The sequence below is a fragment of the Danio rerio genome, chromosome 8, assembly GCF_049306965.1.
Source record: "Danio rerio strain Tuebingen ecotype United States chromosome 8, GRCz12tu, whole genome shotgun sequence".
In the NCBI taxonomy this organism is placed as follows: Eukaryota; Metazoa; Chordata; class Actinopteri; order Cypriniformes; family Danionidae; genus Danio; species Danio rerio.
The window spans coordinates 29,020,001-29,036,258 of record NC_133183.1 but is presented as its reverse complement, the minus strand read 5'-3'; the positions used below and the strand labels follow the sequence as shown (position 1 = coordinate 29,036,258).

General features: G+C 41.4%; 1 protein-coding gene and 2 long non-coding RNA genes across 3 annotated transcripts in view; 2 read left to right on the top strand and 1 right to left on the bottom strand.

Moving 5' to 3' along the window:
- Nucleotides 1-1,362, bottom strand: part of LOC141375639 (uncharacterized) — a 35,545-nt gene extending 34,183 nt beyond the window's left edge. Inside the window, exon 1 of the mRNA XM_073910447.1 lies at nt 1,244-1,362. The gene's annotated coding sequence lies outside the window, so the exon portion shown is untranslated. The remainder of the gene's footprint in view (nt 1-1,243) is intronic.
- The window catches only part of LOC137490330 (uncharacterized), a 272,586-nt gene that overhangs the window by 145,518 nt on the left and 110,810 nt on the right, over nt 1-16,258 (top strand). The window lies entirely within an intron of this gene.
- Nucleotides 11,468-14,514, top strand: LOC108191033 (uncharacterized). The gene is made up of 5 exons (XR_012383951.1): nt 11,468-11,546; nt 12,254-12,437; nt 12,578-12,708; nt 13,823-13,872; nt 14,003-14,514. It is a non-coding gene; the product is annotated as an uncharacterized lncRNA (long non-coding RNA).

Here is a 16,258-nt window from a genome sequence, read left to right as displayed (position 1 = left end):
GCCAACCTGACAGAATGAAAAAAGATTTTTTAACCCGAGGGGAAATTTTGTACAAAACAGCTGTTTATAAGAGCGAAAGCTTCTGAGAAAACAATGTGTGATTTAAGATAATTCTTCAGTTTTGATTTTGTTTTGATAAGTCTATTATATATATATATATATATATATATATATATATATATATTTTTTTTTTTTTTTTTTTTGTATTTAGTTTTTTGGTAACAGTTTTCAGTGAGGTTACGATTGATAACTATACAGATAATATTAGGGTTTACATATATGGGATAATGAGTTAAACAAGGCACAGGTGAGCAATAGTATACAAAATAGAAACTGGGAAATACAAATTACATGGTAAAGAACTGCACTAAATAGATGCAAACAAATATTTAATTGTGTTGGATAAGTTACTTTAAAAAAGTAATTGATAACAAATTACAGTAACACTTTACAATAACAGTGCATGAACAATAATGTGTTAATATTTAAATTAAACATTAGCTTATTATGAACTAATGATGAGTAAATGTATGCGCTAATCATAAACTAACTTACATTTGTCAAATAAGTCATGTTTGAATAACGGCTACCTTAATTACTTGTATTTGTTGTTAATTAATGTACTAATTACCATATTAGTTTATGCTTAATTTAACCATAATTAATGAATGAAATGTTAATGTATTATTATATCGCGACTACTTGAAGGGGCACATGATCATTAAACCATTCTTTACTACTCATGAACTCCTTATGTATGTCTGTCTAGTGCATTTACACTAAATAACACAATCCAGGCTTATTCTGAAAACATAGTCCCGTGAACGTTTCTGGATACTGCGAATTATGTAGCCGGAGGTACGTATGGCTGCATTTAATTTTTTAAACGAATGATTCCTGGAAAATCAGGTAAGACAAACAGAATCCAAAAAATAATGTTTATAACAGGGTGAAAATGTGGTAAAATCCAAAAACGTGGTAAAAATCAGATGAAGGCTTTTCTTTTTCTGGACGCCTTTTGTAAATTGTGGGTTAGGTTTAGGGAAGTAAGCGGGTCAATCTGTAAAATTAGATGGGTTTAGGAAAAGAGGAGGGTGGGTCAGCCGATCAGCCGGTCGCCCAGTCAATCATTCAATCAGTCAAACAGACGATCGTTTGACATCGGCCTCCGGTGGGTTTATGTGAGAACAGTGCGGGCTTGAACGGCACTCACGAGAGACATTTGAGATACGAAAAAGTGCACACAGTGGCCTCTCGCAGATTCGCGAAAACAAAAACTGCAAAAATACGTACCTTCCGGGATGTATTTCACGCTCTCCAGAAACATCCACAGGACTGCGTTTTCAGAATGAGCCTGGGTTGGAATAACAACAGAAAAGTGTTCTATCAACATCAACAGATTAAACACAAGAGTTCATGAGTAGTTAAGGATGAGTTAATGATGATGTCCCCCTTCAAGTAAAGTTATCACATAAATATATATTATCAGCTCATAAGCTCTTGTTTATTACATGTAGCTTAAACTTTTATTTGAAATAATATATTAATTAACCAAATGTACTAATAATTAATTAAGGTAGCCTTATTTACACATGTACTCTTGTAACTCATGTTGTAGTTAAAGTTAGTCTATAATTAATGCATTTAGCTTGGCATTTTCAAAAGACTTAAAGAGTGAGTTTGCCCAAAACTTACATTCTCTCATCATTTACTTATTCATAGCCTGTTAGAAGAAAACTGGATACCTGTAACCATTGACATCCATTGTATAAAAAAGCACCATTTGGGTATTCTGTGCTTGGAGATACACAGCCTTCCTTGAAGATAAGGAACTTACATGTGCAAAAAACATGATATGTGAACGGCCCCATAGGCAGCTATGCTTCTCTTCACATTCAGAAGATACCTTCACTCCCAAAAATACCATTTAGACTGTTTCGGCTGAGTTGAGCACCGGTGTCCTCCTTGGCAACAAGTATTGTAGTAGAATGCTTTCTTTTCAAGTGCTTGAACAAGTTGCTGGTCACACCCAACTCTGCTTATGTATTGGATCTAAGCTTAGAATAACTAGCAATGAACAATTGTGTTTACAGTAAAAAGGTTATTATATTTAATTGAATAATTAATATCTAATATTTTATTATTATTTTAGTAGTAGTATCATCATAATCATTATTATTAAAGGGCACCTAGGTTACCCCTTTTTTCGAATTTAATACAAGTCTTTTGCGTCTCTAGAATGTGTATGTAAAGTTTCAGTTCAAAACACCCATCAGATTTTTCATTATACCTTTTACTAAATCCTGTTTTATACATTTTTCCACCAGGGGGTTGTTTTGTCGTGTTGCTCCTTTAAGGCCAGTCCTCCCTGCCTACTGTTTCTACTTGCCTGTCAGCGTGGCTTAAATCTCCTCCCTCGGCTGCGTCAGACAACAGACAGACTTAAAGGAAGAAGGTTTCACGCAGCGTTTGTGAGAAATACAACAGTAAGAACTTTACCAATGAGTATTTGTTGTGCAGTTGCATTGATGAGTGACACGCAATATCGTTACAAAGAACACACACACACACACACACACACACACGCACACACACGCACACACACATACAGACAGACAGAGCGCGCTTAGCTTAGCACTGTTTTTGCACCCAAATATGTCAGGATACATGCTAATCTCCCACGCTGTGTGGATATGTTATGTTAATGTACAAAATAAACCTAGGGTGACAGGCCCAGAAGACAGGCCGGCCGGAATGTGTAAAAAAGTCGTTATCATATGAACAAGTCTAATTGGAGGACTTGTTCCAAAAAAGCCGACCCCGCAACCATATGGGACTAAGGCCAAATAAGAAGAAGAATGTACAAAATAAACCTGATTTAACGTCCACAAACCGGGATTGAAGCGTCTTCTTTCGTAATTGTTCTGACACGCGGCTGTGCTGATGAAGTAAAGCTGAAGAAAATCGCTGTACTTCATTACATACGTGCTCTGTTTTAAAACATTTTAAACATGTGAAACTTACCCTTGATCACATTTGATGATGATTGATGATCCTAGCAGCTTAACAGACCTTTTATTCCCGGTTGCTTTGCGCACGTCTGGTCTTGTTGACATGATTAATCACGTGAGTACCGGGACATGCTACGCAAAGCTGCCCATCAATGCGGTGGGCGGGGGGATCGCACTACTACGTCAAGTTGCGGTCGGTCTGAAAACCGCTCCAATTGATCCACCGTTTTTATGTTGTTGAATTGAAAAAAGGGACTGTGTGTGTTTATTTCACCCCAATATGACTGTCACTATATATACACTTATATGTCTGTCCAAACAGCTTGAAAAGTAGATTTTTCGCCATAGGTGCCCTTTAAGATATAAATATATGGAAATGTATATGAAGAGTTCAGATGCAAAAACCTCTAAGTGACAGCTGAAATTTCCACAGAAAAAAAATAAATAAATTTTTCAGCCTCCTTTGTTTATTTTGAGATTTTTCACTTTAAAAAACAGTAAAACAACTTATTCTTTGCTGTCAATGTGATATTACTGAACATAAAAACAAGAGCCAGATAAAAAATGCTAATTTTACACTCCCAGAAGTAAAGGTACATGAGCTATCACTGGGGAGGTACCTTTTCAAAAGGAATAAATTTGTACCTAAAAGGTCCATATTACAGTTTTTCTTCATTGGTTTGGCTAAGTGTTACAGTTTAGCACAACACTATAGCTCACTTGCAAAAGCTCATATCTTTCCAAAAACTGTTCACTCATGCATCAAGATAGGGATATGCACATCGATGCTCGATTATCGATATAGACTTTCACGCTCAAAAGCTAAGGGACAATCGTTGTGACGAAGGTACATAGCATTTTCGCCCCCCCCAAAAAAATATAAGTCGAAAATAACCCAGTAAAGGTTTTTAATACGACAGTACGTTGGGAAAGCGTTCAGTCATGATAGGGAGGACGCTGCGGAGTTCCCCTGCTACCCAAGGAGGGGAGACATGGTGACAGCCTGAGGCCCAGCCCCGGAAACAGGGGAGGGGTACATAAGAGGATGGTTAGCGGGGAGGGAAGACACGAGCCCGCCCTAACACAGGGGGGGACTAAACCGTGGTTGAGTGAGCTTATGGGATCGCAGGCAGAGGATCACGCATAGCAGGCACCTATACCCAGAACGCGGGCTGACCGGTGGGCATGCCAACAACGTAACTGGCCAACGTATGACTCCTCTGCTGAGTCAGATGCTGGGGGCCTCGGAGGAACTATGTAGGGTTTACCGACCAGGGAACTGAACTTACAAAGCTGAAAAAGCGCACGTACCTCCTTGTTAGGGAGAATGGCGCAGCAAGCATGTTTCAAAACCCCAACCGAATTGTTTCCTCAATCACCAGGGGTTACCTAATGCCTAATACCTAAACCGGCTCCATTCGCAGATTGTAAAACCTTGCAAATGTATTAGGTGTTGCCCAGCCCGCAGCTCTGCAAATGTCTGTCAGAGAGGCAGCGCGTGCTAACGCCCAAGAAAATGCGATGCTCTATGTGGAATGCGCGCTCATCCCTGGGGGACACGGCTCACCCTGGCTCAGAAGAGCGAGGGAGATGGCATCCACTCTCCAGTGGGCCAACCTCCATTTAGATACGGCACTTCCCTTCTGCCGACCACTGTAACAGACAAAGAGCTGGTCAGAGGATCTAAAGCTCTGAGTGCAGTCCACATAGGTTCACAAAGAGCAAACAGGACACTATAATAAAAGGGCTGGGTCTGCTTCTTCCACAGGCAGCGCTTGCAGGCTCACTACCTGATCCTATATGCCGTGGTAGGAACCTTGGGCACATAGCCTCAGGACAATGTGAGAGTTGGCCGGCCCGAATTCTAGGCACGAATCACTGACCGAAAATGCCTCCAGGTCCCCGACCCTCTTAACCGATGCCAACGCAACCAGCAGAGCTGTCTTCAAGGACAGTAATCTCAAGGATACTGAATCAAGAGGCTCAAAGGGCTCCTCACGTAGGCTCGTAGAACTACCACAAGGTCCCAAGAGGGCATGAGAGGGGGGAGGGGTGGAACCATACGCCTTGCAACTCTGAGGAACCGGATGATGAGGTTATGCCTCCCCACAGTGCCGCCATCTACGCATCATGAGCGGAAATAGCGGCCACGTAGACCTTCAGTGTGGAGGGCGACAGCCTTTGCTCCAGCCTGTCCTGAAGGAAAGAAAGCACAACACTGATCTGGCAAGATCAGAGGTCTTCTCTGCGAGAAACGCACAACTCAGTGAATAGACTCCACTTCAGGGCGTAGGCATGCCTCGTAGAGGGTGCTCTAGCCTGAATGACGGTATTAACCACCGCCATCGGTAGGTTACCTAAGTCTTCCTCGCGTCTATGGACCACTCGTGGAGGTTTCACAGATCTGGGCGAGGGTGCCCGATGGTGCCCTGTCCCTGAGAGAGTAGGTGCTCTCTCAAAAAGACCCGCCAGGGGGGGCCGTCGGGAGGAGGGAAAGTTCAAAATCCAAGTCCGGTTGGGCCAGAGAGGCGCAACTAACAAGACCTCCTCTTCGTCCTCCCTGGGTTTGCACAGTAACTGCGCGAGCAGGCTCACTGGGGAAAACACAAGTTGCGCATGCCCCGAGGCCAGCTGTGGGGCAGTGCCCATGACAGCTGAACAGACTCGGGGTGGAGTTGCGTACGGTTGGGCTTGCCCGGCATGTGAACAGCACGCAGCAACTTAAGCCACGTGTGACTCCAGAGGAGCAGACAGCGTGCAAGCTGAGACATGCGGCGGGAGCGCACACCCCCCATGGGGTAGATATACGTTCCCGTCGCCGTGCTGTCCGTCCTGACCAGCACCTGTTGCCCCCTCAGCGCCAGCGCAAAGTGAGAAACACTGTCAACAGCTCTAGGCAGTTGATATGCCAATGCAGCTGGGTTCCCTTCAGCAAGTCTGCAGCAGCATGCCCGCAACACACGGCCCCCCAACCCGTACTGGAAGCATGCCTGGACGCCTAACCCAGGGGCACTCTGGCCCATAGGAAACAGGGGTCCCTCCAGGGGGTGGGGGCGCAGTGACACAGCGGAGAGGAGACACTCGGTGTGTGCCCGTGTGCCATGTACGTCTGGGGACCCGATCGTGAAGCCAATGCCGTGGTGGTCTCATATGGAGCAATCCGAGTGGCGAGGTCGCGGCCACGGATGCCATATCCATGGATGCTCTCGTGAGAGGCACGCCTTTATGGTGATCGAGTCCAGCTCCAACCCGAGAAAGGAGGGGCTCTGCACAGAGTGGGCTAAAATCAGCCAAATGAGAATTGAGCATGCGGACGCCCGCAAGCCGAGGGGGCGCGCGGGCGTCCTCCGCAAGCTTGGTGACAACCCCGCAGAGACAGAGAGCCCGAAGGGGAGAACCTTGTACTGTCATACTTGATCTTCAAACGCAGACCGCAGGAAGTATGGAAACTTGCAGATACGCGTCCATCAGATCTATTGCTGCAAACCAATCCCGAGGACGAATGTATCGGTTGATGCGCTTCTGCGTAAGCATTTCGAAGCGCAGCCTGTGACGGCAGCAGTTCAAAATGCGCAGATCTAGGACTGGCCGTAACTCATGGCTCTTTTTGGGCATGATAAAGTACGGGCTGTAAAACCCGCTCTCCATCTCGGCTGGAGGGGCCGGCTCGATTGCATCCTTCGCCAAGAGGACAGCAATCTCCACTCGCTAGACATGGACAGACGCAGGACTGAGCCTGGTGAAATACACACCAGTGAACTTGGGAAGCCGTTTTGCGAACTGTATCGCATAGCTGTGTCTGTTCGTATGGATGAGCCATTGCGACGGGCTGGCCCGCACTAACCAGGCAGGCAGAGCCCCCGCAAGTGAACCCGCCCGCATGATTGCTGACATGCCAGCGGTGAGGCAGCGTGGAGTGGGTGGGCTTGCCCAGGGAGCGCTGGGGTCCCGCGGGAGAGCAAGTGGCGAGAGACTCGCTCTGGTCTCGCAACCCAAACTCCGGAGGAGGGGCTGCGAGAGGGAGAGAAAAGAGACCGTTCTCTCACGCTCTGTGAGCCATTGGCAAAATGCACTGTTCCTGTGAGCTGGAAAGCATAGCGGTTTTTTTTTTTTGTCCCATTTTATTTTTTGTCCAGTTTTTTTTTTTGTCCCGTTTTTTTTTTTTTTTTTGCCGATAAATGTAGAGCCCCACCCTTCAGTGGGGAAAGAGCAAATTCCCTCCTCTCCGGATGGCTCGTCTCAGGGATGCTTCGCGGTCCGTTTACCGGACTTAGCGGCACCCTGGGGCGGGGGGTGCTGATTGCCTAAGAGATGCTCGGCGCAGCCGCTTGGCCGGAGGCACAGGTGGGGCGGCGGAGCAAAAGCTACAGACGAGCGCCCTCAGGGAAAAGCAGTGTATGTGGATGGCTCGGTGGGACGGAGCAGTCTTACGATCCCGCCATTAGATTATAACCCATCGCCTCCGACTGCTCCATCACCGGCGTGAACTCCTGGGCGAGTTCACTGACGGTGTCACCGAACAGGCCAGCCCGGGATATGGGTGAGTTAAGAAAGCAAACTTTGTCAACATCACACACATCACCAGATTTAGCCTGAGGTGGCGTTCCTGGCCACTAAAGTGGTCAACGTCCTTCCCGGGGTGCGGAGCTTGTGCCCAGTCCTGGGTCAGAACCATCCTCGCCGCCGCTGGGCCAGCGCCTGCGCTTGGTAGTGCTGGTAGGTGGCCATAGCATGCAAGGTGAGGGTGGAGGCGCACGCAGCACACTGCGTAAGCCTACTGTGCGCATCAAAGAAGAAAGTTTTTTACACCCCTCTAGTCGGTACGGCCGTGGGGCTGGGGGATAAACCATCACCAGAGCCACGGCCGAAGCAGCCTGGGGAAGCACGACCACAAAGTCTGCTTCTAGATTCGACACCGCGCTCATCAACCCGGAGGGAGGAGTGGGCTTGAATCCTCATCAGAAATTGACAGCCCACCCTCCAAGTATGGTGAGGATGGAAGCGCACACAGATCGGGCAGAAAAAAGTGCCCTCAAAACTGCATGAGCTTACTGTGCACGTCCAGGAAGAAGGGGATGGAAGGCTTTGAATCCTCAACATAACACCATCTAGTAGGTCCGGTCGCGGGGCTGGGAGATAAACCATCACCAGGCCCATGGCAGAAGCAGCCTGGGAAAGCACGGCCATCATGCCTGCCTTTTAGATGCCAACGCCATGCTCTCCACCCCGGAGGGAGTGAGCGAGCGGGTTCGCATCATTATCAGACAATGACAGCCCATCCTCCGATGCAGCGATGGACATCTGATCCTCGGTGTCATCAAGTGAGAGAGCGACCATCCAAAGTGGGAGCGCTACTCTCACCTGAGGCTTGGATGGAGCGCGTGGAAGAGCGAGAGGTCTGCAGTCTGAAGGCGGCAGATTTACTCCCACTGAAATCCTCAGATCTGCCTGAATGCCATTCGCAGCGCAGGGGACAACTGGGGTGGGTCACTCTTTTGCAAGAGCGAGCCGCGATCTTAAATGCGCAGCAGACATGACATCAAAGAGACGGCATGCACTGCCTGCGAGCACAGAATTAACATGCTGGACCCCCAGACATGAAACGCAGTGCTCATGTCCATCATCCGGGGATAGGAAACCACCGCATCCAGAAACCCACAATCGGAGCAACATCTTATGGAGGTACCAATATGGACCATTCAAGTACAAATGTGTACCACCCGAGTGACAGCTCGTGTACCTTTATTTCTGAGAATGTTGAGAACAATGTCAGATGGCATTTAGAGCATTTTTGCATTTAAACTCTTTATATTTAAAATAGTTGTCAAGCAAATATTTCTCAATTTTGTGCTAAAATAACAACATCTAATACTTAAAAAGATATAAAACCTATACAGATGAAAACAAAACACACACACAAAACAAAATCATTGAATAACAAAGTTCAAAAGCTCTAAAAGCACACAATATTCATCTATTAAACAACTGCTATATTATTTTTCCTTATATTTACTGGATATTATGACCCCTTTGAATGTATAAAGTGTGCTCAAACAGGTGCTCAGGCCTAATGATGGAACATTTTACAAAGACATTACTCAATGCTTCATAAATCAATGAGTGGCCAAGATGAGCCATTTACTGCAATCAGAATCTATTCATACTGAGTATTTGCACTGACGAAGGTTAAACCAATTAATTACAGCTAGTGAACTCTACATCATGTCTTTTATGAAAGGCTATGGAGAACCGCAGTCTCAATTACAGTTTGTTTGTGAGGGTGTCAGATGTGTGTGACCTGTTGTCTGCTGAGTGATCATTACATTTTTTCTCTCTCTCTCATCTCTGTAATGGAGATGTGAAATTCACTCAAATGTGCCTGTTTTCCTGCAGCTGCCACAGCTCCATTTATACACTACCCAGTCCTTGGCAATTAAAGGGACAGGTCAGGTGAACAAAATGTGATGTACTCGCTTTATGGTTTTCTTATTTCTGTGGAAAAAAAATATATAATTAGGTCTACAGAAAAACCTATTTGTCCCTTTTTGTTTCACTTTTTCACATTTCTGAAAATTTACTTTTTAAACATTTTATCATGCTTAATTCCTATTCAAAAATGTGAATTTGCATAATTGGAATTTTTATAAATATACAGTGTATAATTTGTGAATTGCAAAGTCCAAGAATAGATCAGGGTAATGGATCCGGCATGTTATCCAAGGATGGAGAGGTGTAGCGCACGAAAGTAGAGACTGAGGGTAGTTGGCGGTGTATGGCGGAGGGCTGTCATAGACGAAGTGATGAAGTGTAGGCAAAATCTGAAATTTAGTGGGGTGAAAAGAATGAGTTCTACACACGCTGGATTCAAACTGAGTTCATGCTCGAACGTCTCAAAACATGTTGCCATGCGCTTTACGAACTATGCCGTCCACTATGAACTAACTACACTACAAAATTTTACACCTATAGATCGCACTATTTCTTTTTTAATCTGCTCAGTGCAATGTTTAGCCCCAACTGTGTTTACCGCATCAGCTAAACTTTCCCACTCTATTTTTTTCTTTTGTTATTAATTCCAGAGGACAAACTTGCAAATAACACAGTTTTTCTCAGGTCTACCTCCGAAAGCAGCACCTCCTAATCACATTCTGTTCAAAGTTTCTCTTTTTGCTTGCGGTCAGTTTCACGTTCGTTCGGATGTACAAAGAGAATATGCATGTGATTCGGCGTACGCAGTCTTACATACATTTGAATTTGTCACTGCGTACGCACATTTACAGCTTTGTGGGTACAAGATGTTTCAGTATGATTTCAAAGCAAGTCTTCGTACATGAGGCCCCAGATCTGGCGTGTTCTGGCACAAATTAAGCATATATATATATATATATATATATATATATATATATATATATATATATATATATATATATATATATCTTACAAACTATTTTATAAACAATTTTACTCTTGTTTATTTTTTCTAAATTCTATTTAAAAATATAAAAACAAAAAATATTGTAAACTTTTCTACAGAATATATTTTTAATATAAGATTAATTTTTGCAATACTCATTTGTTCATGTTGTTATTAGTAGTAATAATAATATTGGTGTTGAAACATTTTATTCTAGTTCATAATATTTTGGGATTAATGTTAATGATGTATAGTAGTTTTATTTACCGTCATTTTGTCAATTTAATGTGTCTTTGATGAATAAACAAATGGAATATGAAAAAATATCAAAGAGGTGGTCCACTACAACATCATAGTAAACTTTAGTTCATGTGCAATGTACACAATATCTCTAAATGTAATACGCTCAAAGTTCAATGTAAAGGGAGACATTGGCTTTTACAGAGTTAGCTAGCAAAGCCTACAGCAAACGAAGTTTGGGGACTACAAAAAAATTAATCTGGGCTAGTGAGATCACAGGGACTTCCGGTTACACGCATTCACCATACGCATACACCCTGCGCATCCAAGGGGCATGGCCAGAGGCGCTATAATGTTATAGCAGAGAAATGCTGTCCAAATGCTGCTATTTCCACAGAGCTTCTTTTGTTTCTGTATTTGGGCTTCCAAAGGACATGGCACAATAAGAGAAGTCCTTACAATTTAATTTTAATTATGTTCCAGAGAATTATAAAAAGAGTATAGCGCTTACATTTGAGAAAGGACAGCGTCCAGAATCTACCTCAGTTCGGTGCTGGATTCGGCTAAAAAAAAAAAAGAAGGAGCAGCTCCAACCATAATACCAGAATGTAACCCTAGTGAAATTGTTAAATAATTATTTATAATATTATTTAGAGCAGTATAATCATATTATTATTATATCTACAAGTCTTTATAAATATAATAAACAAAACAAAATTCATGTATACAAATGTAGTTTGAGGTAAAATAACAACCAATCGTAGGAGCGGGTTGTTAGCTCCGCCCCTTCCAGCTTTCCGGCAGAGAGAGACAGAGCAGAGACGAGACCGGTTGGCAGAACAATAGAGAGGAGCAAACTTGAACAAAAAGATTAAAATACGGTATGTTACGATTCCTAAACAGTTTAAAAGTGAATGTAGTTGTACTAAATCAAGTTGTACCTGCAAAATAGTTGTTATTTAGCGTGTTAGTGTGTTTAAGAGTGTGTTGAAGTCAGACCGCATGTTGCATTGCGTTTACAGTGCGCTGACGCCATTTTGCAATCACGTGTGTGTTAGAAGGCCATAGAGTGATACAGGCTGTTTCTCAATATGCGTTCTTCAGCGATCTTGCGTCCTCGTGTTCTCGTGCGACGTCATCATCAGCTGCCTAAGTTCAGTTCCAATACTCAAGACCACAAGTACGGAGGACGCGTGAAACTTCCCGGATGTGTTCTGATATAGAGGACGCAACGATGCAGACTTGAGCACCGAACTCGCTCTGGAAGTCCCAGAAGTCATTGCTGGGGGAAGCACTGTATTTTATTTAGATTTATTATTAAAGTTCAGAGATTTAACTTATTTACCTCAGAAGTTTCCCTAAATGAAACGGCAAATATAAACATTACCATGGACATCTTAATAAAGGAATAAACACATTAAGGGTGTTTGTTTGCTGAAATTCGTATTGAAAACTGTTTTATTTATATTGTGCAACATATATTTATAATGTTTTTATGCATAGTATATATTTTGAAAAGAGGAAAAACAATAAATCGTTGTATGAAGGCTGTAATGTTTAAATAATTTACCATTTAAAACACGTGAAGGTCACGTGACAATCAGGAAGAACGTTGCATCTCAATTCTCAAAGGACGCATTCTCTGCCCTCACGGTCTCCTGAGTTCGTTCTTCCGAGGAGACACCTGGCAAGATCGGTCTTCACAAGAACGCAAGTCCGATCTCTGCGTTCTTGGAATTGAGAAACAGCCACAGACATCGCGAATTTGACAGGTATTCTATTATATTAGCTCATTTTATGGTATACATGTGTGTGTATGTGTTTTATTTGTTCCACGTGTTGTATATTTTGTATGTTTTTGAAATTATTTTAAACATATTAAACTTATTTTTATATTCTGGTCTGTGATCAGGCCAGGTTTTTTTTCTGAGGACATTTTCCCAGTTTCCCTGGATTCCTTCGTATTGATGGCGAGCCTCCCACGTCGACCTGGAAAATTGTGAAGTACACACATTACAATTTATCCTCATTGCACCGGATAAAGTAAGAATTTGCCAAAAAGTTAATTCCTTTATTGGACTGCGATTTTTTTTAATACAGCTGTAAGGACTAATTTTCATGAAGGAAAAAAAAACAGAACTTTATCTGAATTTAACTGATTTTACCAATTTCAGAGTGAACAACGACACTGATTTATTTGTGTTATTTTATGGTTTCTTTTGTTTTCACTTGAATTCATTTATTGTGATTTGTGTTTGATTTATGACAATTGTAAAGTGGGTGCACCCTGGGGATTGTGTATAAATAGTTATGTTACTGATGTAAGTATTTTTTACTAAGAAAAATACGAAAAAGAAAAAATTCATACACTCTAAAGTAAAATTATTGTTGTATTTAAAACATTCCGTTTGTGTCTGGTTATTACTCAGTTTACCCCCACCTCCTTTTACTTACCTTGTAGTCTTCTGGTTTTATTGTCTGGTCCAATAATAAATAAATATAGTACACCTGTTACAAGAAGCTGTGGGTTGAGAGCCAAACCTGTAATCAGGGGCGTAGCAACCGGGGGGACGGGGGGGTATGTCACCCTCACTTTTAGAGACAGACCATTTAGAAATAGGTGATTAAGAATGTAAACGTTTGGATTTCATACAACTGCCCCACCCCCCCCCCCCAACACACACACCCCACACACACTTTTAAAATGTCCACTACGCCCCTGCCTGTAAGTTTTTTTTTTCATTTGTTAAAATTGATCTATTACATGCATAGTGTCAAGCATTAACGCTATGTTGTAGCAAGAACGTAAACAAGGGGAAAAGCTGTTTAGCACTGTTAACAATTAAGCTATAAATTCATATTTATTTGTCAAACCCTTGTAAACACCCACTGTCTTCACCAGCACATGCAGTGTCTGTCTATACAGCCGCTTTCCCTGCATTCTACATCTCAAATAACAAGCTTACAAAAGAAATGTTAACTTTTCATTTTACTTATTACATGCTTTTAACCAGAATATATATTTCCAACATCGTGAAGGAAAGCTAAGCTAAAGCGTTAGTGTTGACTTATAATCTTTAATTTGGTAATATTAAGTATGATATTGGTGTTTATCCTTATTTAAGCCATGTAATTGAAACAGGATTATTTTGTTTAGGGGGGAGAAGAGAGTTTTAAGGGTCCAGAGTGTGATGGAAAGAAAACATAGTGAGTGTTGTACAACTTTATTGAATTCAAGTGTTTGAGAATGTATTTTCATATTTCCTTAAAGATGTTATGTTCAAAATGTCATGTGTTTACAAAGATTTTATTGTATTTTGTTCTTCATGATTTGCAGAGGAAAAAGTCATTTGCAGCTGTTAATGCTGTGTGTGTATTTATCATTGAGAGCTGACGAGCTGTAAGTCATTTAATTCATTATATTTGAATTCTAATGAACACTTATTCACTGATTTAAAACTGAGTTTTAAACGTTGTTTAATTGTAGGAGAATATTTGTAAAATGTTCACATGGCAACATCTCATTCAATGTATTTTGTAATTGTAAAGTGAGAGATTCTATTCAATCTGACTTTGATGGTGAATGACTTAAACTTGGTTGTTTGTTTTCTCAGCGTGACTGCTGCTACCGTTGTTTATGTACTATTTCAGTTTTGAAAAGTTATTATCAGTCATTGTAATTACAAGAAAGAAAAGAGTACAACACATTTGGATATAAAAAGTCAAATTTATTGTTTTCAGTGGCTGTACACAATCATTAACTTTGCTATTAAAATTGTCCAAAATTTGCATACTTAACGCTGCACTGTTCCAAGTGCAGTCTGGAATAAAAGTCCCCAATATTTTCAATCCTGTGTCCGGTGTCATTACACATTTAATTACCGGGCTACATATATATATATTTATATGAAAGACTTGTCAGATTTTATTTTAGAGATCAGGCGTGAGGTTTAGCTGTGTCCTCTAAAATTTATGTCTAATTAAGGCTACTGACATTATTTACACAGCTAAGGCGCAGCATGTGCTATTAGAGGTGTGGCGCTTTTCCTGGCGATGTGGAGCTGATCCACAAATCACAGCACGTTCAGAAAAACTAGGAAATATGACAGTCGTTTTCGTGTTAGCTGAGTAGCAGTATATAATTAACGTAAGGTATTTGAAAAAATAGCATGAAGCATGAACACATTGCTTTGCATTGTAAAAAAAACACAACCAAGCCTTAAAAATACAATATGGACCACAACTTTAAGCAGCATGACTGTTTTATAACATTAATATTAATCAGAGATGTTTATTGAGCATTAAATCAGCAAATAAGGAACATTTCTGAAGAATCATAAGACACTGAAAGCTGGCATAACGATGCTGAAACTCCATCTTAAAATATAAAACAATTACTTTCAATTGTGATATTATTTCACAATACCGCTGTTATACTTGATGTTTGCTGTTTAAAAAGTAAATCTTCATTTCATCTCATTTGAAAAGGAGAATTCTAATGAGACAATCTGGTATTATCGGTCGGGCACCAATGACTCCATATGACTGTCTTGAGTTTATAATGATGATGATCATCATGATAATAACCTTTCATAAATATCACAAATTCAACAACGCATACACATATTGAAATGAGCTGTATTTCGACTTATCACTTCTCAGAGCAGTTTTTCATTATATTCAGGGAGAGTATGAGAGGTGAAGCTGAGGTTACTTCTACGGTTAATTCCGCTGTAAATTTCCTGAAAGTGGAACGTAAAATCGCAGAGAGACTCGGCCTCTGATCCTCAGCTCCAAATGAGAAAAAATCACTTCTCTAAGAGTCACATTATTAAACAGCACTGGTATAGAAGACTTAAAGTGGTTTTCTGTGCTATTACGGAGTTATTTAGCTCCCATCTGAAATAACCAATTCATAGCAACGTGACTAATCAGGATAACAAATCTTTCTTAATGTCACATAATAATATGCTGATGGGAAAACATGACTTCTGTTCAGAAGAGACATAAAGGTTTCCACATATTTATTTATTGTTTATTCTTTTGTGTTATGAATTTATTTCTTTATTTTTGACAGACAAAATTATTGAGGTTATTGTGCGAAAAAAGCTAATGCTAAATTGTTTTGTGAACTGTCAGAAATTTGTGTATTAAGGATTTTCTCAGCCTGGCAGCTCTGAACAAAGTCAAAAATTAACAGCTTTAAAAAAGTCCATTAACAAGCTTAATGAGCTTAACAAGGGCCTCTGTGGTTGAATTCCAACATGTGGAGACTTAAAACCTGTTTTCAGAAACAGGATTATTTAGAAACATTAGTCTAGAAGGAGCAGGGATGAGCAAACCTAAAATTACTTAATAAAGTGAATCTCTCTGTTGCAAAAGTAATGGATTTAGACCACAAGGTTGAACTTTGGTTCCCAAATTCACCCCCAGGGAGCTCATGTACGAAGACTTGCGTTGAAATCTTACTAAAACATTGCGTACACACATAAAGTACGCAGTAAAAATTCATATGTATGAAACTGCGTACGCAGAATGACACGTATATTCTCTTTGTACATCAGAATGAACGTGAAACTGAGTGCAACATGCA